General features: G+C 42.3%; 1 protein-coding gene across 9 annotated transcripts in view; it reads right to left on the minus strand.

Annotated features, from left to right (window-relative positions):
- The window catches only part of LOC121296848 (armadillo repeat protein deleted in velo-cardio-facial syndrome homolog), a 131,511-nt gene extending 111,628 nt beyond the window's left edge, over positions 1-19,883 (minus strand). For 6 of the 9 annotated variants that reach the window (XM_041222710.1, XM_041222712.1, XM_041222708.1 and 3 more), the window contains exon 1: positions 18,935-19,882. The gene's annotated coding sequence lies outside the window, so the exon portion shown is untranslated. Of the gene's footprint in view, positions 1-12,106; positions 12,128-18,934 lie in introns of those variants that run through there. The other 3 variants (XM_041222702.1, XM_041222711.1, XM_041222703.1) reach the window with 3 other exon arrangements.
- Positions 19,884-23,913: the final 4,030 nt, after the last annotated feature.

Consider the following 23,913-nt stretch of genomic DNA (forward strand, 5'->3'; position numbering starts at 1 on the left):
TCCAACCTGCCTACTGTTAGCCGAAATGGAGTTGCACAAATAGAGGCAAGAAGCAGAACCGCTCCCTCATGTAAAGTGTGCTAGCCGAGCCCACTCCCCATTCCCCCAGTGTCCGTCAACAGAGTTTCAAAATAATCTGTGTGAAGTCCCATTGCTTGGAGGAGTACTACAGCAGATTGGGTCTGATGCACCCTGGGAGGATATGGCTCTGGCAGGAACACTCACTTTAATGGCCAATTAAGAATCCCCACTTAAGAGATTCTGTCGAAAGCATCAGGGAGGCAATGCGGCTTCTCATTCGCAGGGTTCCCATCCTGCAGAAATAATAAATGATCCAAGACCACACATCAGCAACTGAGGAATGTCACCATCTCCTAAACCGAAACTCTCCAGACTCCTGAGACAAAGTGGGAAAGCAGGACTCTGACCTTTCAGTAGAAGTACACTACAGTGCCAGTGTTGTGTGAGACAGGGGGTTTATAGAACAGTCCCTTGACAATACCAATATTGTACAGATGTTAGGTGGTTGTGTCTTTGCTAAAACTGTAATTAGAGCTGCAATTTTCCCCAGTGTGCAAGGAGGTTTGAATCATGGTTACAAGAACAGAATGACCTAAGCCCTATATTTGCAGACAGACAAGGACATGTGCTTTAATAAAATAGCTCTATTTCATAAGTAATTAAACCAATTCATTTTTGTATATAAAATCACAGTACAAGTAGTTCTTAGCTGTTGTGTGGCCACTGCGTTTGGCTTGTTCAATGCACACTCTGCTTTTTTCAGTAATCCCCATTCTGAACACAGCAGTGGAGCACATCCTTTCCCAGCCAAGCCCCACATTATTTACTGAGCTCTCCTCGCCTCGCCTCCAGATGAAAGACAATTACTTTGTCTTCCTGTGCCAACAACCCTTTGCCTCCATTAGCAAACCCATCAGAACAAAATAAACTCCAACCGTAGTATAAAAACAGGAGTTGTTCTGTGCACATTCTTTGGGAAAATATCATAAGAGACCCTGGCTCCCAACACAAAGTTTAATTTCATGGGATAGACAAACACATACAAATGGAATTCTACACATGTTGGCTCTTCACTAACAAAAACAAAGAGGAATGTGCCGGAGCTGGAAAACAAGACGTCGCGACCTCCTGGCTCCGGTCCGGAACAGTGCACTGCCGACCTGGACAATGCAGTGATTAAGGACCTCAACTCCCTCGGCCTCTTCCTTAACCCGTTAGACAGGCCTTTCAGTCACAACTAAACAAAACAGAAAGAGTCAAAAACAATCTGACCTTCCCAGGGCACAGCCGTGCTGCAGAGCTAGGAGGGATTACACAAACAAGCAATTGAGCAGTGACGGTGTTAATTACAATATCCACTAGATCTAGTGACCATTATACAAGAGATTCCACAAAGCCTTGCCCGACTCTACAATGCTACAGTGTTTAGTAAAGGGAGTAAGAACAGAATGAATCCCTCATTTCCTATAGCAGGACTGTCCCGAGGCTGACTTCGCTAAAGCAGTTCCCCGCGACTGTTCAGCTTCACTTAGTTCATCTGCGAGTCTTTAACACAGGGCACCTGGCCTGGCTTTGCTGGTAGCCCCAGGTCACTAGGTCACCCTGTGGAGGGCTGTGCTCCCTCCTCCCTGTCGAACCAGCTGCCCATCCTTTAGGTGCGTTTACACATACCAGAGAGAATGCCTTCAGCATTTCACATGGAACTACTAAAGCCACTGTGAATAATTGTATACAAAAGCACCATGAAAAACACTGGCATTCAACAGCAAGGAGGGAGTCCAAACCAAACTCGATCCAGGCCCCTTTTACACCTGTTTTTTTCAGCAAATTCCAGTGGTGAGCTGGAATTTCAGGGGCTGACTGGGAGTTTTAGGAGAAGAGAGAGAGAGGAGAAACAGAAATGAAATTCCTGCTCTACACAGATGAGCAGGTCCTGCTGTCACCCACAGAGCAGGGTCTTCAGCAGAGCCTGTCAGAGTCAGGCACTGGCAATAGACGGAATATGCTTTGAATGTATCTGCATGAGAACGAGCCAGGGACCACAAAGAAAAAAAACAAAACAATAAAACAAAAAATTACCAAAACCATTCTTCACATTGTGTACACATACTACCTCTGCCCGACCCGAGCACAAAAAATGTTTACTTGTTTCAAATCTCCTCTTTGAAAAGCGTCTAGAAATTGTTCATTAGCAGAAGACTGGAGTATTCGGAGCCTATAGCAACAGAACAAGAATGATGTTGTGTTTGTGCTGGACTGCATCGTACTACATTGTACTGCATTGTACTGCACTGTGCAGCACTGTGCAGCACTTCATCAATCCACAAATGCCCAAAGAACAAAAGGCCTGGTATTCAGGAATAATGGAAAACTGGGCCAGCAATCAAAGTGCCATCAATCATTAAGTCACGTCTGATTAGTGAGCCGAGTGGACTGTAGAATACCGCGTTCAACGCCGTCGTTTTATAGCAATGTTACGCGCTGTAAGAGACGAGATTTGTTGCACTGCCCTGTTAGATACTAAATGTGGCCTGTAAAGGACTTGAGCTTAAAACAGAACTCTGGATAAGGAAACAAAAGTAACTAAAAGTTTGCTTACAAAACATGGTTCAGTGATATGTAGGCATCTATCGTCAAATAAAGCATCCAATCCGATCTACCTAGCAACAAAATTACAAAAAAAATGTACCTTTAAATGTAAAGCTTGGTGATGGAGGACTAACACTTTAACAGTGAATTAACAAACAATTAACAAAATAACAGTTAACAAATGTGCCTTCTAAAATAAGCAGTCTTCATCCGGTCAATGATCTTTATTCATTACCATGGCTGGTTGCCTATGAATATCTTGCAGGTGTTTATGCACACGGACATCACCCAGGCGTGGAGCAAAAAAAAAACCGCCCCGGTCCAAACACACCAATGCTAATGCTTTCATGTTTCGTTTGTTTTTGCATTATGTTATTTTGCAGTTAGAGAGCTATGTAGGCGTCTCTGTGCGACTTCTTTCAGCGCTACAGTACTCTCTAGTCATTTTCTCATTTCTATAAAAAACGAGATTGCAAATGCTACTAGGTGGTTCGTGTTTAACAACACTGTGCAAACATTTCCATCTGAATGAAGGGCCTTTGAAACTGAAACCCTCATTTATTTAGGAGGTGCATTGCTAGCCAAATACTAGAGAGAAAATGACATTTACAAGCCACTGAAAGAGAAGAATTGCATTAGTGACTCACAAATGAAAATGCTCCGAGCACAGCGAGGCTCCTGCATGCATACCAGGCAATTGCAATCTTTTGCACTTTTAGAAAAAAAATAAAAAAATACACAAATTAGGAATTAGAGATTCAGTAGAAGCAGATATATTGCATTAAAGGTAGTGAAAGAATACAGCCATTTTATTCCTATACCCAGAACAGTATTTCAATTAGGAAACACTATACACTGCTCTTACACTCCCATAGAAACCCCTTCAGCACAGCACAGCAGTACACTGCTCTTACACTCTCACAGAAACCCCTTCAGCACAGCACAGCAGTACACTGCTCTTACACTCTCACAGAAACCCCTTCAGCACAGCACAGCAGTACACTGCTCTTACACTCTCACAGAAACCCCTTCAGCACAGCACAGCAGTACACTGCTCTTACACTCTCACAGAAACCCCTTCAGCACAGCACAGCACAGCAGTACACTGCTCTTACACTCTCACAGAAACCCCTTCAGCACAGCAGTACACTGCTCTTACACTCTCACAGAAACCCCTTCAGCACAGCACAGCAGTACACTGCTCTTACACTCCCACAGAAACCCCTTCAGCACAGCACAGCAGTACACTGCTCTTACACTCTCACAGAAACCCCTTCAGCACAGCACAGCAGTACACTGCTCTTACACTCTCACAGAAACCCCTTCAGCACAGCACAGCAGTACACTGCTCTTACACTCTCACAGAAACCCCTTCAGCACAGCACAGCAGTACACTGCTCTTACACTCTCACAGAAACCCCTTCAGCACAGCACAGCAGTACACTGCTCTTACACTCTCACAGAAACCCCCTTCAGCACAGCACAGCAGTACACTGCTCTTACACTCTCACAGAAACCCCTTCAGCACAGCACAGCAGTACACTGCTCTTACACTCTCACAGAAACCCCTTCAGCACAGCACAGCAGTACACTGCTCTTACACTCTCACAGAAACCCCTTCAGCACAGCACAGCAGTACACTGCTCTTACACTCTCACAGAAATCCCTTCAGCACAGCACAGCAGTACACTGCTCTTACACTCTCACAGAAACCCCTTCAGCACAGCACAGCAGTACACTGCTCTTACACTCTCACAGAAACCCCTTCAGCACAGCACAGCAGTACACTGCTCTTACACTCTCACAGAAACCCCTTCAGCACAGCACAGCAGTACACTGCTCTTACACTCTCACAGAAACCCCTTCAGCACAGCACAGCAGTACACTGCTCTTACACTCTCACAGAAACCCCTTCAGCACAGCACAGCAGTACACTGCTCTTACACTCTCACAGAAACCCCTTCAGCACAGCACAGCAGTACACTGCTCTTACACTCTCACAGAAACCCCTTCAGCACAGCACAGCAGTACACTGCTCTTACACTCTCACAGAAACCCCTTCAGCACAGCACAGTACACTGCTCTTACACTCTCACAGAAACCCCTTCAGCACAGCACAGCAGTACACTGCTCTTACACTCTCACAGAAACCCCTTCAGCACAGCACAGCAGTACACTGCTCTTACACTCTCACAGAAACCCCTTCAGCACAGCACAGCAGTACACTGCTCTTACACTCTCACAGAAACCCCTTCAGCACAGCACAGCAGTACACTGCTCTTACACTCTCACAGAAACCCCTTCAGCACAGCACAGCAGTACACTGCTCTTACACTCTCACAGAAACCCCTTCAGCACAGCACAGCAGTACACTGCTCTTACACTCTCACAGAAACCCCTTCAGCACAGCAGTACACTGCTCTTACACTCTCACAGAAACCCCTTCAGCACAGCACAGCAGTACACTGCTCTTACACTCTCACAGAAACCCCTTCAGCACAGCACAGCAGTACACTGCTCTTACACTCTCACAGAAACCCCTTCAGCACAGCACAGCAGTACACTGCTCTTACACTCTCACAGAAACCCCTTCAGCACAGCACAGCAGTACACTGCTCTTACACTCTCACAGAAACCCCTTCAGCACAGCAGTACACTGCTCTTACACTCTCACAGAAACCCCTTCAGCACAGCACAGCAGTACACTGCTCTTACACTCTCACAGAAACCCCTTCAGCACAGCACAGCAGTACACTGCTCTTACACTCTCACAGAAACCCCTTCAGCACAGCACAGCAGTACACTGCTCTTACACTCTCACAGAAACCCCTTCAGCACAGCACAGCAGTACACTGCTCTTACACTCTCACAGAAACCCCTTCAGCACAGCACAGCAGTACACTGCTCTTACACTCTCACAGAAACCCCTTCAGCACAGCACAGCAGTACACTGCTCTTACACTCTCACAGAAACCCCTTCAGCACAGCACAGCAGTACACTGCTCTTACACTCTCACAGAAACCCCTTCAGCACAGCAGTACACTGCTCTTACACTCTCACAGAAACCCCTTCAGCACAGCACAGCAGTACACCACTCTCACATTTTTTTCCCCCCACCCAGTCAGTCCAATCCCTCAGAGTGCAATTTCAGGAGTTCATTCAACCTAATGAAGTGGATGACACAAAGTAATTACTAGGTATTCCGACATCATTGGTTCCTGCAGGGAGAAGTGTCCTGGTAGTTATTGGATTCTTCACTAAGCTTTCCTGCTCTTGCTGTGCGGCTTCAAATAGTGCTCTTGTTAAAAAAAAAAAAAAAAAAAAAAAAACCACACACACAACACCACCTTTCTGCAGTAATGACTCATCTGCCGCCCTTTAAAAAAAATTACAAATCAGCCAGCAGGAAAGGGAGGGGGGTCTCGGTGAGAAGAAGAATGAATCCCAGAGAATAGAAAGGAAAAGCCAAATTAGGTAGCAAAGTACATTCAAACTGTATATTACTGTAAAGATTCTGGACGGGTTCAGACATGCAGTTAGCAGGATGCTTCCTCATGCAATAATTTTTTTTTTTTTGTTGCTTTTTTATGGGTTTATTGTGAAGTGCCTTGATTTTATTATTATTATTATTATTATTATTATTATTATTATTATTATTATTATTATTATTATTATTATTATTAACGATGAACTAGTAGATGTGCAAGGTAAGGCAATGAGTGCTCAGGATAATCCCTTTTCTCAGGGGATCGGTGACAGAAGTTATCCGGGCCAGCGCTCTTTCATTCTCGGCTTCTTTTTGTACTGCATTTGCTCGTCACTGTTTTACTTCTTTTCCGCTTACTGTGTCAAAAAAAGCTCCCGAATTCAATCCTTTTCATTTCTTGGCATTGTATAAATGGATACAATTACTGCTGGTTGACTATTTTTCCTACATGGGGAACGCTACTTACCTAAGATTACTGAACTGAAATGGCGTGAAACACAGGCGATTCATCTTCCATGTTACTAAAACACTGGCAGTGTGTATTCCTAATCACAAAGTAATGTGTTGATGGCATCTCTTCTGCTTTAAATTTTTTTTTAAATAACCATTTAAAAAAGGACAACAATATATCCCTTCAGAATTTATTAGCATCTTTTTCATTGCATAGCAGTTTCTGACACACATTACGATCTGTCAGAATTTCTTAGCATCTTTTTCATTGCATAGCAGTTTCTGACACACATTACGATCTGTCAGAATTTCTTAGCATCTTTTTCATTGCATAGCAGTTTCTGACACACATTACGATCTGTCAGAATTTCTTAGCATCTTTTTCATTGCATAGCAGTTTCTGACACACATTACGATCTGTCAGAATTTCTTAGCATCTTTTTCATTGCATAGCAGTTTCTGACACACATTACGATCTGTCAGAATTTCTTAGCATCTTTTTCCACCATTGGGGAGGCATATTGTGACGGTACACCAGCAATGTAATTAGGGAGTGTGGCAGACGCAGCCAGGCTAAGTGCATCCTATTAAGCGCAAATGTATTTCCTCTGTGTCATGAGGGCTGAACGGATCATCCAGCATCCAGTAGGATGAAGCAGGGACAGAGGAACAGCAAAGCAAAAGGAAAAAGGAAAGTATTCCTCCTGGAGGTTGAGGGTTACGCAGAGAGAGTATGCTCACCACACAAGTTATCTGCACAACACACGCTCAGTTAGCTAGCGTCCTGCTTCCTCTGCTTCCCTTTAAAGCTTTGTGGGATCCGTGCCAGAATTTCAAGGAACACACAGATTCCGACGTGCCAAACGCCACATTAGACATTGTGGTGAAAACAATACAGGGATTAACACAGCAGTTTGCTCCATGAACACTGGACCCAGCTAATCAAAGAACAACCAGTATCCGTTTCACAAACAGTATGCAGAACAATACACTGCAAAAGCCAGCCAACAGCAGATGAAGCCATTAGTCGATAGTTTAAATATACAAAATTATAAGGTTCAGGCTAGTTTGGATGGTAAGAGACAGTAACAGTTTTTTTTTTTTTGCAAACATGTGTATTGTTCAAAGGTAAAATGTGCTGCACTGTGCTTTACCGATCCTACATCTTTAAGATGTGTGGCAGCCTTTCTTTTGACCCTGGGCCAACCTTGCATGCAGTCAGCTCACAGGGAGCGTAATAACGTTAGAGCCAAGGCAGACAAGGGTAATTTAGAGATGAATAAATAAAAGAAAAACCTGTCACTGAACACCTTGCGTCGAGCTCACACCGTCACTTAGAGAGAGACGTTTTAATGTGTTTTACACAGCGTTGTCAGACAGGGGCATATTTACAGCAGCTACAAAAACAATACATTACTGAACACAGATTTCAAACCACACTGTTTCTGATTGCACTTCACTAGATCAAAAGTGTTTTGCAAGCCAGCAGTGTGTCCAAACCTTCATGTTTCTAAGGAGCAGGGAAGAGGAACCATAGTGGTATCTATTAACAAGGGTAGAAGTAGTTGAGGGGAATCTCCAAACACACAATGGACAGCTGGCCCAATACCAAATCCCTTCACATGGCAGTGGGGAGCTGGGGAGCGCAAGACAAGGAGCCTATACAACGTTTTCTAGAAGGCACTGATGTGGCACAGATTCCAAAAATGAAGCAAAATCAAGTCCCGTAGCCTTAATCAATTTCTATAAAGAACAAAGCTTAAAACATGGAGATCAAAAGCCTAGTTAAGCATTTGGGTTTAGCAGCACAGGACTCCTCCAAGGAGACAAAGATGATCTCTTAAAACTCGAATATTCATCCTCTCCGGCAGAATAATTCACCCGAATCCTTTCATTGCATTTATTCCCTCCCAAACAGAAAGGAAGCCGAACTCCACAAAAGTAAGCTGTAATCTAAAATAGCACTAGCACACAGACATTATGCTATGCACAGCAGTGTTGCCCTGGTCAGAACTAATGACAATCACTTTTAGGATTATTTCCAACTGTAATATTTACATACAGGGTGAAATAAGCAGCCACAAAGCTCTTACAAAGTGGCTGCTGAAGAGTGAGTATTACTTGTGGCAGCAGCAGGGACAAGATTGATATAAATGTAGTTGGGAGTTTACTGCACTGTACAGGTCTGCTTGTAAAGGGCAAAACATACACAGTCTCTTAACATTCGCACTGCAAAACTGAAAGAAAAAAAACACAACAGTTTGTTGAGGAAGATCCCATTATCAATCCCCATCGCTAATGTACAAGATCCTGAAATGACTGACATATTCAATGTGCCTGAAGAATCAAGGGAAAAAGGGAAACCTCATGCTGCTTTCAATGTCTTTCTATGCAGCAAGATCACAGCAAGAGGCCCTGCCAGTAGCTGTTCTTGTATGACAATCCTGGGAAAACTGAACCAAAATAATTTTATTTCCCAGCACACTCACTTCCCTTCAAGACAGAATTACTGAGCATTCATGGTTCAATAACAATACAATGTCTTCAATAGTAAACAGTATGTGACTCAGGGAACTGCTTCTGCTCAGAGACTGGAAGCCATACCCTGTGACATTACGAGCTGCCCGGGCACACAGGAAAAGCAAGCACACCCATTCTGGAGCTAGCTCGGAATCTGGAGCCAGGCTGTGTAGGTGGAAATGCTTGGAGTCACCAAGTTTCACAGAGGAATGCATCTCTCTGCAACAGTTTGCATCCATCTCATCAGTAAACACATTAACAAGATAACTGCATTATTCAGCAGTGTGTCAGGAGGGGTCACAGATATATGAGCCCCAGGCAAGCTGAAAGAGCATGTGTGTTTTGAAAGGAAAAATATATTTAACATAATAATACCCTATGCTCCAGTGGAAGGCATTTTAAGATGGGAAAGATAATCTGCAGCATTAAAATTCAATCCAAGATCTTTAAAGATTTATCATGCTTCCTTGACTTCCAAAGGACCAGGGTACAATTTTCTTGTTGACCAGGCAATTCAAACACTAACAAATAGCTGCACGGAGAACTTCACACAATAAAATGAAATGCTGCAGAATACAGAAAACAGGGCTGGCAAAATACAGGGTTCATCCAGCCGCTATTATACACATTTTTTAAAATATTTCTTCTCTTTATTACATCAGTTGATACCCCACAAATATTTGACGTTTTGTTATTTTATTCTAATTTCAGAACCTCAAGGGCTACTGGAATTGAAACAAAGGTCAAAGTTCCCCTTTTTGCATTCGCAGAAAAGAGTTCCCATAATAGCTAGCTGTAGATATAAGGTCTACAGCTGGATCTCAAAGTTGTGTATTTTCCAAAACCAAGTATAAAATACAACACGAAGGGTGGTTAGTGTTGCTTGACTTTAGAGGAGTTTTTAAAAGCTTGGTTTAATAACAGCAACTAGAGTGAGTGTGTCCGGGGGCCAGGCTGCTGTGTCAGTGTTAATTGAAGAGCGGTCTTCCTGTGGTCAGGTGTGCAGCAGTCACTAGTAATGTGTGCATGGCCTTGCCCCCCACCTCCCGCCTGCGTGCTCAGCATAGTGAAATCAATCTCCCCTCTGGACCGGTGTGAGCAGCACTGCCACATTTAAAAAAAAAAAAAAGAAAAAAAGAGTAACATTTAAAAATGACAGTAAGCTCTTCTTATATCCTCTATAAAAAACTACAGTATACAGTTTTGCTTTTCTGCAATAATGCTGTCAAGTCCCTAAAAAAAGCAGGAATAAATGTGACTACACCCTTTTTATTTTACATTTTTTAGGTTTTAAATACAGAAAAAAATGTGCACCTTGTACCAGCTGCAACGCCTTTCTTTAATTCTGTTGTTACTATAGTGGGGTGGACTATCAGATGAGCAGATATGTTTTATTGAATGCGTTCGCACAGACAGTTCAACACTGAAGTCAGTTCAGGACCGTGGCAGTGGCTGCTTACAAGCAATCGACACAAGAGAACGAGATTCCCTGCTGCTGAGGACAGGCCAGTCTTCGTAACGAACTCTTCAAAAGGAAGCAAGGTTGAGCACAGCAAATCTGAGGTACTGTTAAACGCATCGCACCGTGGGGCACATGAAGAGCAAAACAAAACAGAAAACAAACGTTTCATTTTAGATCCATCCGTCTCTCCAGCAGGCATCGATTAAGTGTGTATTTCAGAGCAAAGAAGCGATTTTATTCCTATTAGTGATTGGGCCCGAGGCTACTCTTTCAGGCATGATAAATGATGTCGTGATTAGAAGATTTACAGTGAATGGAAAGCGTCCGTTTAGTTTAACAGGTTCACAAGACAAGATTTAAACCAATATTTGCGTTCACTCAAAAAGGGTCATCGGAGATTGGTCTCAACAGCTGATCAGATTCCATGGTCTGCAGCGAGACACGCAGTGCGCTGCATAGCTCTGCCACAATGAAAATCAATGTGCTCTTTGTACTCCAGCACTGTGGTAAACTCGCACCACTTCTATGCAGAATGTCACGCCTGCTTACTACTGTATTAGAGTCACACAGACCAGAAAAACAAAAAAAAATACCCCAAAATTCTAATGAAAAACTAGATGGCTTCCAAATGCGAGAGGGGTGAGACCAGCATGAAAAAGCACCAGAGACATTCACAGCCTTGTATTGTATTTACAGCATCGATAAAGAGAAACTGTTACACCACTTACGTTTATATTATTGGCTGGCAAATTCTGATACCATTTTCAAATGCTTAAATAAAATAAATAAATCATCCTATTTCATTAGCCATGGAGACAGGACAGCAGAAGCCATTCTCCTGTTGTTTTTTTATTTGTGTTTTTGACGGCTTAAATATTCTACCAATACCAAAATAAAAAAAAAATAGCAGCTCTTCCTGACAGCTCACACCACCAAGCAAGTCCCAGCTGCTTGAAAGAGCCTGTGATCAGGATGGCTGGGAATCGCTAAGCCAGCAGAATCAGGAAATGCTGGCACCTCGGCCGACACAAGGAACGCTCGGACACACTGTCCCTCTTATTCCGTGCCAGTTCTTAAGTAGAGAAGGGAAAGAACTTCCTTTTATTGATTATTTTTTTGCCAGCAATTTCTGAGCTGATCCTGTGTGGTAAGATAAACACCCCCGTCACTCCCCCAGACAGCAGCAGAGTCCCAGCAGAAACCAGCTGCAGAGAAGAGCACAGGGGTCACAGATATTGCAGGTCAGCTTGTAACAGGAATCGGGGCACCCTGCAAGGGACCTCGCTCTAAAACAGGCTCACCCCATTCCTTTCACAAGGGACCTTGTTCTAGAACAGGCTCACCCCATTCCTTTCACAAGGGACCTCGTTCTAGAGCAGGCCCATTCCTTTCAGTACAGCACAAGGCTGCTACATGTTCATCTTGAGTGAGTGAATGCACTCTGACTTCAGCAGACTTAAATGGTAAAAAAACAGACAAGACTATCGCAAACAAATAGAAAATATTGTTTGTATTTGTACTTTACCTTTATTATTTTTTTAAATAGCACAGAATAAAAATGTGAGTGATTAAATACCTTTTATTTTACAGCATTTTAAATAACCACAAGAACAGCAAAACGGGAGACCCTGAATGAGCTGTACGTCCTTCCAGCCTCTTGATGTGATCTTGTGAAAAGGAAGGGCTCCTTTTGTTCCAACAGGTTTCAAAGCAGGCGGTGGTGTGGGGCTGCTTGCCTCATTAAAGCACCATGCTGGCTTGAAGATTAGGATCGCCACTGCTTTTTCTGTTAAGAAGCAAAGAGGCAGGCAGCCTTGTATTTCAAGCAATAACTGGTTCTCATGGCAACAAGAAACCAGTGCTGAAGACAGGACACACCCAACAAACCAAACACAGTTTATTTTATTAAAAAGCTTCCAAGAACAGTAAACCAGCTGACCTCAAATTAAACTGTGATCAAATTGTGTGGACACATTATAAATTATATATTTTCATAAGAGCAGAGATCAGAAATTTAATCACATTCATGTTAGCTAAAAATAGGGAGACTTGGTAGCTTTTTAACCATCTGTTGGTTTGACAAGTTCGACTTTATTCTCAAATGCCTCAGACAAACAACCTTTTTCATTATTGAAATATGAACACCATCAACATCAGGTGCAGAATTACATGCTGGTTTAAATCTTAACCTCGTTAAGTGGAGCAGCGATCTGGAAATTGTTATTTTTTTAAATGAAATTGCCTGATATTCAGATACACCCGTTAAGGACACACTTCTTATCTTGCTTTCAATGACTTGCATGTTCTACTGAAAAACGATCATTTTACTGGCATGCAGCATTCAACAGGTCACCAGAGAAGGAACTGTGAAAGAGCTAGTGATGTTTATCAGCCGTCCTCTCTTGTAATTAATGGAGCAGAAGACCAGCGGGGCAGCTTTATAAACAGCAGATAAACAGTCAAGGCAAGCAGAAATCCAAAATCTCACGAGAGAGACAAAACAACCCTAGCAGATTCCCAGATTCCTGGACTGATAACGGAGCTCAGAGCCAAGCCTGACCCCCACCCCATTACAGAGCAGCAGTGCAGAAAGTGAACACTACAGCCGGGCAGTGTTATAATGAATGAAACACAGCTACTATCTCTCTGCCTCTCAGGAGACAAGTGGTTTTATACACCCCTGTGATACAGGCGCAGGGTACGGTGCTCAAGTCCACACGTGAAGTTCATGAATCCTGGCGGCTTGCTGAGCAGGTACTGTGTAGATGCAAGCATTCAGCTCAGAGCTAATGTTTTCAAACCATTCCATTGCAACATCAAAAACGATCCAAATGTAATTATAAACCCACATGATATGATTTCAGTGTATATTGCATTGTGTCTAAATGCACCTCACACTACAGTGATCAACGTGTGTGTGTGTGTGTGTGTGTGTGTGTGTGTGTGTGTGTGTGTGTGACGGCCGGCTCACTAAACAGACCCGCTTGGGTTCTTTTCCCTTCTAAAAAATCACGATACACACACAAATATGAAAGAAAAATAGCGCTGATGCACAACTTTAATAACAAAAATAAGCAAATAAAACAAAACAAACACCTAGCTCCTTCGGAGCACTAACTAAACACTCGATGCAAGATCCTAACTGTCACGCAGGACGGCTAGCCGTTTACCACAAACCCTCACAATACCTCAATACGACTGCTCACTCATACAGTCGGGCTCCTCACTCAGCAGCCCTGAGCAGACTGGCTGCCTCTCAAATACCCTGCACCTGGCTCTAATTTACAACTACCACCAGGTGCAGGGGATAACTAAACAATAAACAATTAAACAATTACACAATTAACCAATTAAACAAAATAAACCCTTAGCCCATTCACCCAATAATGCATTTTCACATGTTTTTAAAGCAGGGAGGATTTTAACCCCCTCCCCGCTATCTCACAGTGTGTGTAGAATTAAACCATTTTGGATCGATACACAATCTGCTGGTGTCTGCGTTTAATACAGCATGCAAGCGCTCTGTCATTTACTACTGAAGCGTAGCCCTTTCAATCCGTGCTGCCAGAGGTTTCCCCTCCAGATTTGAAGGACGTTATTCCTAACTCAAGGATTTCTGCAGGTAAGAATTGAAAGGGTTTTTTTTAAAAGGTAAATACGGATCAAGAGGTTTTTCTGGAGCATGTTTTTTTTTTTTTTTTTAATGATTTAAAATCCTCTCATGTTCATAATGAATTTAAGCCCTCCCTTTACAAACATGGCAGATGTGGTTGTGATGTGAAATATCACATTCCAATGTATGAAAACAGTGTAACCTCAAGAGAAAATATCCAATGCTGCGGAGCCCAGGAACCTGCCCTCACGAGATACACACTGTTCACGATACGGCTGAAATTTTCAGGTCTTCCAAAGCCATGCTGAAGATCCTGATCCTCGATTCTGACTTCACCTGGTCTGCTGAACAATTTAATGGCAAGGGAATCATGACTTCATTTTAATAAATGGTTAATATGGGCAGTTTTATTGCAATAGTAATGCACTTCCTGATGCTGTAGCCTCATGTAACTCTGGTCACATCCTTAACAAATCAGTTCAGATTTGTTTCAGTTTTGATTTTTGATCCTGCTGCATGTAAACTATCCTCAAGCCTTCAAGCTGTAGCAGTCTAGGTTTACAGTAAAACCTTTACATTACAAATTCAATATCAACCTGACTGTGGGTCCTCCTCACTGCACAGTGGCTGCTTTGATAGTTTCAGCTTGTTTGTTCATGATGTTTGCAACAATAACATTGCCCGCTGTACAGTTACAGCACTGCAAACACTACAGACAATACAATGCTGAGACAAAGCTTAGGAACGAGCCAGGATCTGACTGGAAACGCATTGACTAAAACTAGGAGGTTCAGGGTTCAAAGTTCACAGGGGTTACATGTCAGAAATTCTTTCTTCCCTGCGGGATGTTGGGAGCGAGTGCCAGGGCTCGGTACATCAAGGCAAATTACTGCAATTCTGAACAGATTTAGAAAATGACCTCCCTCTTCATTAAAGTCAATGTACATCCTGCATCACTGGCAAGCACTGCTTCTACTTGTCCCTTTTCCAGTTTGCATTTCCCGAACCCTTAGCTCAAGCTGCCAATTCTTATTTCCGAATCCACTGCACAAAACAGAGGCAAGAACTGCTAGCCAGCGTTTGAATGACACCATTACTTTCATCAAGCCAAACAGGGTTTTCTTTTGTTTAAGAATCCAGGATTATTCTCTGCTTTTCTACCCCTTTTGAAATTGCCCAGTTTGGATGTTGCCTAAATGCTGCAACCCACTTGCAGATCCAGGTGACCTCTGAACCTGCTGTCAGGCCAGACGTCGTCTTGTCCCACTGAACTGGAGCATGTGATGCTACTAAACTAGCTGGCTAGCATCTGCCCAGCCTCCATGAGCCCCTGAGCAGTCAGTGAAGTCTGCACATGCAATCTTCCTCCCTTTCACGGGACCAATGGCCAATACGGCACTCTCTGTTCATCCCTAGTCAGGATCAGCAACTCTGGGATGGAAATAAGGCTCCCATTACATAGCAATTTCACCCATTCCAGGTTTTATTACCAGCTTATTAGCCACAGTGTGTACAGGCAACAAGCTCAGGTGTGCCTTATTAAACCCGTAATAAAACCAGGAATGGGTCAAACTGCTATGCAATGGGAGTCTTATTTCAACCCCTGGCAATAAACTGGATCCAAACCAGTGTCTGTGTCTTACCCCACTGGAGAAATCAAAAGGGCTTAGCCGTGCAGGCTTTCACTGTGCCGGTGTCAAGGTTATTTGTGTTCCGCAGGCCCTGGCACGCGAATGGTTAAAGCCTTGAAGTACCTGCTTTGCAGATCACAGGGAATGCGATGCTGCTTTCCTTCTCTACCAGATCCATTACAATGAAACACTCTTCTCAGCTGCAGTGCAAAGTTGTAAGCTTTCAATCCCTGTCAACATCGTACAGTTCTCATTGTGTTGCCAACTCCCACGCACAAATAAACAAGCCCATTGCTTTTCACCATGAGCTTCATTACGCACATCTCTGAAAAATACAGGGTTTTAATGAACAAATAAGGTATTGTCATCTCTAGTGTTAAAAGGTAGGAATTTAAAAATATATATAATTGTACACATTCTCAGTACCAGGTCAGTAAAGGTCTGTCAAACCAAATTCAAAAACATAAACATAAACTACATGCTGTAATTATCACCACAATGAAACCCAGGCTCTCTCTGAAGAATGAACACAAGAATCGAGGTGAACCTAATCTGCCTCTTTGTTTCTGAATACTGCACAGGCTGGTAACAGCAGCGTTCTCTCTGGGGAGAAAATCAAACAATTATAAATCGCACCTGACTGGCAGGAAACAGTCTGGAATCTGAAAATCAGCTATATTTGTTCTATAACATACGGATATGAATGAAAAGGAAGCATCCATGTCCATCTATAAAATCATTGAGGCTGAACTGCTGCTCCACACCCAAAGAAGGCAGTCCCTCCAAGGCAGGCGTGGGTCATGCTTGCAGGACAATGTAAGGGTGCACAGCACGTTGCACTTTAGCTCAGCCTCTTGGCCTGGGTGCAGTTATTTTGAAATGATCTAGGTACACCTGCCTTGCGTGCTCCCAGCACACACCAAGGACTCAATCTGGTGCACTGTTACTTTTAGAAGAGGGGCAGGAAGTTTTAATGAGGTCAACAAAAGCAGTGGACACGGTTCAACAGCGATATACTGCACAGATACTTTCAGTGTATGTTAACACTTGCTATTAACATAAAACAAACATTACTATGAAACAAGTGTTTCTTTTGGCTTTCTGTTTGCAGTATCCATGTGGAAAAATATGAGCATGGAAGATTTAATTTTTTTTTTTTTTTTTTTTTTTGCTTTTTGCATTAAGAAAATGTCAAAATTGTTAGCAAAACGGCACCTCAACGCATCTTTCAATGGCAAAGCATGAAATAAAGAGGCTGCGCAGTAATTCGCTCATGTCTTTTGAGGACATTTTTTTTTTTTGAGGACACTTTTGAGAACAAGAGGACACGACCTCTAGCGACCATGCCCATATGCAAATACTGTTTGACCTTTTACTCTGGGGTTTGTTATCAAAGCCTCAAAAAAATCATTTTATATGTTCAAATAATTGGACTTAGACCATTTGACAGGAGGTTTAATGAGTAGCCCGATCAGCAGCAACAAGCAGCCCAGAAGCCAAGCCGTGTTTAAAATACTGCAGCGCAGGCAAACGAGAAGCAGACTGGTTACCCACACGCCTAATGAAACCTGCCCCTCATTCCCTGCTGTTTCATTTCCTTGACGCGATAGTTTTATACAGGGAAGCTAGCCGGTTGTCAGTCATTGTGAATGGCAGTTCTCAACCTTACAAAAACGCTGTTGTATAATGTGCCAAACACAATTATCCACCAACATCGATATTGGGATGCAGTCAAGGTTTCAGCACAAATTAAAGAATATATACTATTATCCTTTCTGTTTATAATTACAATCCCTAACTGCCTCATCTCTCAACTGTCTAACAGTGTAATAAATATTTGCTGCGAACGTAGTTATATAGGAGTGATTTTAAACATTATCCTGAGGGTGAGCATGAACGGCAGAATCTCATGATACTTCAGGACTCATTCACACCTCTTTTTTGCCAGCAGCAGTAATATTGAGGGTAACCTCCAGGTGGGGACCTGTTCAAAATGAACGCTGCTTTGCAGTTTGGAAGTTACTTTCTTCTGGTTCAGTGAGATGGGACACAATTCCACCACACGCGTGTTATTAAACACGCTGCACACAGGCCCCTGCTAAACGCTGGGATTGGATTTAGAATCAGGCTTTAACCCAAAAGGAGTTCTTCTTAACATAACCTTGAGAGTGACAAGTAACGCGGGGAATGCGCAGGTGATCCCAGTTTCGAGCACCTCGTTGCGATTAAGAATTCTGTACAGGGGTTCTTAGCTCAATGCACCCTGGTTTGCTATCTTCAAAGGGGCGGTATCCGCTTTTGTTCACACGGTATTAAAAGAAACAGAATGAGTTCAATTAGAAAAATGCTGTGAATGTATTGCAGTCACCGCCACTTCTTTTCATCTCCCGCCTGTTTTGTTGAGCTCCTGCAGCAATTAATTGAATCCATACATTAACAACTAATTGCACTTACATATATAATAAAACCCAGCGTCTCTGGAAGGGAGGAAGGCAATTGATACAGTGCGCTTAGCGCCTCTACATCAAACAGTGTCTTGGTTTACACGTTGCAAAGCTTCGTTACCCAAGTTCATCGTCAACGCAGCACACATACAGCAACAAAGCGTGGAAACAACTCTAGAACACAATCCAGATGACAGGGAGGCTACATTGTATCCCCATTCCAATACAACGGGTTGCAACAAAATAACAACCCATGTTGCAAGCAACCCTTCATATATCGGGACACAGTGCAGCTTTGCATCCAAGCTCGGTCTGAACACAGTCACGACACAGACGCACGGCGGTGTTTGCATTGACTGTTGCTCAACTCAACATGCATAACCCTCATTTTAGTGGGGATACTAACTGATTCATATTTATGGTTCGTGTTCAATGATACAACGTGTGGCAATCCCACAGCGGATGCGTGCTATATACTTTTCAGGAAGTGCAGAGATTTAATTTCCTGCTTTTTAACCGCTGTTAACAATTTATAACCAGGCAGTGTTTTTGTTGTACGAGTTCAGTGAAGTAACCCTTTCATTGCCAGCCAGGCTGACAACTTTCATCACATGCCGTGCGCACGGCTCAATGAGAGCGCATGCATCTCCATGACAATATCGACTACCCCATTGTTCACAATATACATTTCATATAGAAATATATAGAATCCATACCTTTTTTTTTGGCGTTTGGATGAGTTTCTTGCCAGGATGCAGAAGGCGGGTTATAAAACTCGTTTGGATCAAGGCTGCAAACAGATCGATAGCTGCAGCGTTTTGTTAACTTTGCATAAACACTTTCTGTGGTTCGACCCCCTCCTCGCTATCGTGCAAATGCAAGGCTGGTTACCTCCGCGCTGTATTGTCCAGTTTGTTGTAAACACAGTCAAAAACGGCGATCTTCTTTACACGAGTCAGTCAGTCCGATCAAACGCTGTCATCTTCAGACGCATCAGCCGTTGAAAGCACGTATTTAATCAACTTCCAAGCAAGGAGAAGAAAAAAAAAGAAATCTGACTTGACTTCTTCCCTGCAAAATACAGTCAAAATTTTAGTTATTTTTTATTTTCTTTATTGCAGCACGCTTTTAATGAAGTTAATTATCTACAGCACCGCTGGAAACACCTATATACTGTCTCTGTCTGTCTGTCTCCTTCTCTCTCTCTCTCAAAAACAATCCAGTAAATTGCTTTGTTTTTTTTTTTTGTTTTTTGGGGGGGTTTTTTTTTTTTTTTTTTTTTTAATTCAGTTTTTTTAATTGGTTTTTATTCTACAGGTATTTTCTTAAAACAATGCATTAGAAATCCACCAAAATTTTCTGCAAAAAAATTAACAAATTAAAAAAAAAAAAAAAAAGAAATCTTGTCGTGGCGTTGTTCTGTTCTTTGTGGATTAGGATGTATTGTATATTTAAAGGACCATGCCCCCTTTCCCCTCCTACACGACCTACTCCATGAAAACAAAGTCCTCCCGGGGTCAGCTGCCCTGAGGAAACTTGAGACACACGCTGATAAAAGCGACAGGGCAAAACAAGATGAATGTTAGATCCCAGGGTTAATGCTGTTTGTTTTTTTAAGCAACAGTGACAGCGACCAGCTCCCTCCCCCTTTCCACGGTCAGCAGTACATTCAGCCGCACAGAAAAATAAATCTGACTCTGTAACTAAAAAACAAAATACTTTCCTCCCATTGGTCTACTGCTAACTATACATCCTAGCAACCAAATATTATTGGTTGGCTGGAAGGTAGTTTTTATTTTCATTGGGTCGTTTTGCAGTCAATCTATTTGTTTAATTGCGCACAGCGTTTTTCATTGGGTACATCAAATGCCATTCTGGATTATTTATTTATTTATGTTTTTAATGTACTAACTGTGATATTGTCTGCAACGGAATTGTTATTTTCTGAAGAAAACGTCAAACACAGGCTGGTTTTATAATTGGACAAATTAAGCTTAATCTCCGCGTTCTGCTTCACAGTATTAAGAAACCCGATTTTAATATTCTTAGATGTAGTTTATATGTTATTATTAATAGTAGTTGTAGTAAATTAGTGATGTTATAGTTATTGATCCTGTACTGTATAGCTACTCTACTCTACTCTACTCTACAGAATACAGGAGTAAAGGGGCGTGACCTAACCCTTGCCCCGCAGCCAATGAGAATGCACGCTGATGTAACGTTAAGAAGCAAGCCGCTCACCTGTGTGGTGTTGTTTGCATCCATCATTAAAGAGCGTGTTGTTGCAGCCGTGAGTAAAACCAAACAGCTTTCATTTCCATCAAGAGAAACGCTGTAGAGTACACAGGAGCTGCATCCCAGGAACGAGCTGCGCTGTGCAGTTACAGGACAGGGTGCAGGGTGCAGGGTGCAGGGTACAGGGTACAGGGTACAGGGTACAGGGTGTAGCTCGCTTTGCTTTCGGGAGGTACTCGTTTAATAATGTAACGGAGGGATGGGTACTAGCATGTGTTTAAGATGTGTAATCGAGTTATCAAACAAGCTGAGCACGGTACGTGTTTAGTGAAGACAGTGATGTTTGGGTGAAGTAATACTGTTTTGGTGCGAGTAGAAGACATCTTTGGATGATTATCAACTGTCTCGCAGACTTCAGGCACTGTGACCTTGGCAACTATACTTCCAAGTACCAGTCATTCATATTGTCACGGCATCAGTAAAAATAGTGTACCTGCAGAAAGCATTTCTGACTGCAGCTGCCAAACTAACTTTAAACATAGACCACCTATAAAGAGCGGAGAAAAGTACAAGTGAAATTTACAGAAAAGTAAATGGTAGCCCCTGCAGCTTTGAGTGTGTTTTTGTCATTTGTGCTGGATAGAGTTGAGCTGTTTTTCCCACCAGTGCACTGCAGAGTACAGCGTGTGTTAAACTGCTGAGCTCAGCGTGAAAGAGCTGATAAATCTAGTCCATTCTGCACATCCTGCTGTACCACACAGGGTTTCTGTCTAGAAGCCCATTGTGGACAAAGAGCAAAGCTGAGCAGCTGACTCAGATTCTGATACTGCTTGCCACGCAGCAGGAGTTTTTTTTTTATATGTTGAAATACTTTTTCTGCTGAAGTAATCGCCTTTGTTTATTTATTTATTTGCTAACTTGGACGTCTCTTCAATTTACATTAAAAATTCAATTTCTAGGCTTTATTACAGCAACACTGTTACAGTCCCACTTTTTTGTGCTGAGAATTTAACTTTGAGGTCTTTACCTTTTTAATTATGAATATGCAAATAGATGAGACACAAAAATATCAGGAAGCGTTAGTAACTTTTCATCTGTCTATAGTGCTGTCTTTGAGGCGTCTAATAATGGGCTCCTCATTGAAGGATAAAATGCAAGCAAAGAAGTCAAATATCTTCAACAGAACTGAAGGGAGACGACCAGAGATCATTGCTAGCAGGAGGTAAGAAACAGGCCAATTCCACAAAGCAGTTCTAGGTACTGTAGCAGTCTTTCCATCCAATTTGCTTCCATTAAAACAAAATGGAACAAAAGACCACGTTAATCCTTTAATCATGTAGCCTTGCTGAGTGGATTTCTACTAAACTCTGTCCTTCTGAATTAAAATACTGTTTTTTAAAACAGGTACAAAATAAGGCATCTTGAAGTGCAGGTACTCGAACCCCGACCCTGAGAGATGCATGCTGTTGGGTAGGAGGAGTTTCAGGCATAGCTTTTATTAGATTCTTTTCCTTTTATAAATTCACTTACAGCCTGCGATGCAGCGAAGCTCCAGCAGACGAATGTTGTGAAGAATGCAGCAAGTCCCAGTGCTTCTGTTAAGTTCTTTTTTTTTTTAAAAGAAGGATGAAGGGGAAGACTCCCTTGAGCGCTGGGTTATTGCTTTTATAACTGGAGAGCCTGTTTGCTTTAGTGGGGCCATTCATTTTTAATTCCGTTTAAAAGAGACTTAAGTGCATGGGGTTTTGATGTCGGGGTTTGAAGGTACAGGGGCTGTAGTAATCTTGACATTGCCATTCGATCCATCACAAGGTCTCCCCTTCCTTTCGTAATGCTGTCAGTGTATTTACACACAGTTCTGTGATCTCTCTCTCTTTGATATTCTTATTCCAATCACCTTGTGATCGAGATGTACAGCCACCAAGGTGAGTAATGCTTGTGGAACCAGTTCAAGAGGTTATGTGTTGTACTGTGTTAAAGGGGCGCTCATCCAAGGGTTTCAGATGAGTTTTCCTGGCTCTTATTAACACTGGTCTTCTTTTTTTGAAGATCTTTTGGTTCGTTGCTTGATTTTCTAATTCAGTTTGAATGTGCAGATATTTGAAGGACAACATAATGCAAGTTTCTGAGTTTCATGGTCAGCTGACTTCCTGTAGGAAGTCCTTTCACACAGGAAATCATTTTAAATTGAACTGTAAAAAAAGTATACAACCAAAACAAAATGGGAGGGGTGGGGGCAGTGATGATAATGCTGCTAAAGCAAATATGAAGCAACAAGAAGATTAAAGAAAGGTTTGCTTAGCACTGCTTTTAAGGGCTTGAGGAATGTTGTGCTTTCACCACTGCACACCGCTGCGGAGCACTGGGAAAGATCCCAATGTTCTTTCGTTTTCAGTCAAACTATTTAGTCACTGATAGATTTCAGAGATTTGAATTCCGGAGAGGTCAGAGTGCAGTAGCACGCAGGCCAGCACTGAAACTGCAGTCCAAGGGGAGCTCTGTGAAGCACACTGCGATTCTAGACTTGGAAGAGAATTGCAGTAGAAAGTGGGGGAGAGGCAAAGAACATTTCAGTGGAATACGACACGACCGGTCTGACCTTTTGTTTTCCGAATTTCAACAGGGTTTCAGTTTAATCTTGTGATAGACTTCAGTGTTCTACAATGCAGTTCCTTTACTGCAGGGATAAGGCCAGAAGCCATGGGGTTATTGCCTTTAAGATGTTGGGCCAAATATTCAATTGTGGGCAATTACAGGCATTTACTATGGATGGGACAACTGGGATTTGCCCATAGGGCAGAATATAGGCCAGATTTGCAGAGAGAATTATTAATTGAGAATCAGAGTTGAAAGTAAAAGATTTGAGCAAATTGCATCTTTGTGGACGTGCTTGAAGTAGACATGCAAGAGCTTATTTCAGTGCTGTCGTACAGTGTTGGTATTGCTCGGTGCCCTTACAGCGATTGATCTCTTAAGGGTTGTTTTAACAAGGTCGTGCTGCATATTATTGGATTGCCAGGATTAGTGCCTAGAAAATGACGGTTTGGAATTCAGACAAGTTCTTTGGAAACAGAAATGGAATTAGAATTTAAAACAGTAATTGACCCTGACTGTAGTATAGTATAGGGGATACTGTCTATCGTTGAGTGAGATACCATAAACAATTCTGAGCATACAGGTATATGATGGCAAATTCACTTTTTGTACTGCTTCTGTATTTAATTCATTATTATGGGCTCGACAGAAACTGAATTGCTTACTGTTGCTCAGTCTTTTCCACTCGATAATAAAAAATAAGTGTTGCATGCTGTGTGCATTTACTGTGTCAGCCCATACCAGACGTCCTCAGATTAAACCAATACATCCCACACTTGTCACGTATCATTTTAATTGCTGTATATTATTTATTTTAATGGAAGTAAACTCGCGCTTTAACGTTTAAAGAGCATTTAATCAAATA

The sequence above is a fragment of the Polyodon spathula genome, chromosome 22 (genome assembly GCF_017654505.1).
Source record: "Polyodon spathula isolate WHYD16114869_AA chromosome 22, ASM1765450v1, whole genome shotgun sequence".
NCBI classification, from domain to species: Eukaryota; Metazoa; Chordata; class Actinopteri; order Acipenseriformes; family Polyodontidae; genus Polyodon; species Polyodon spathula.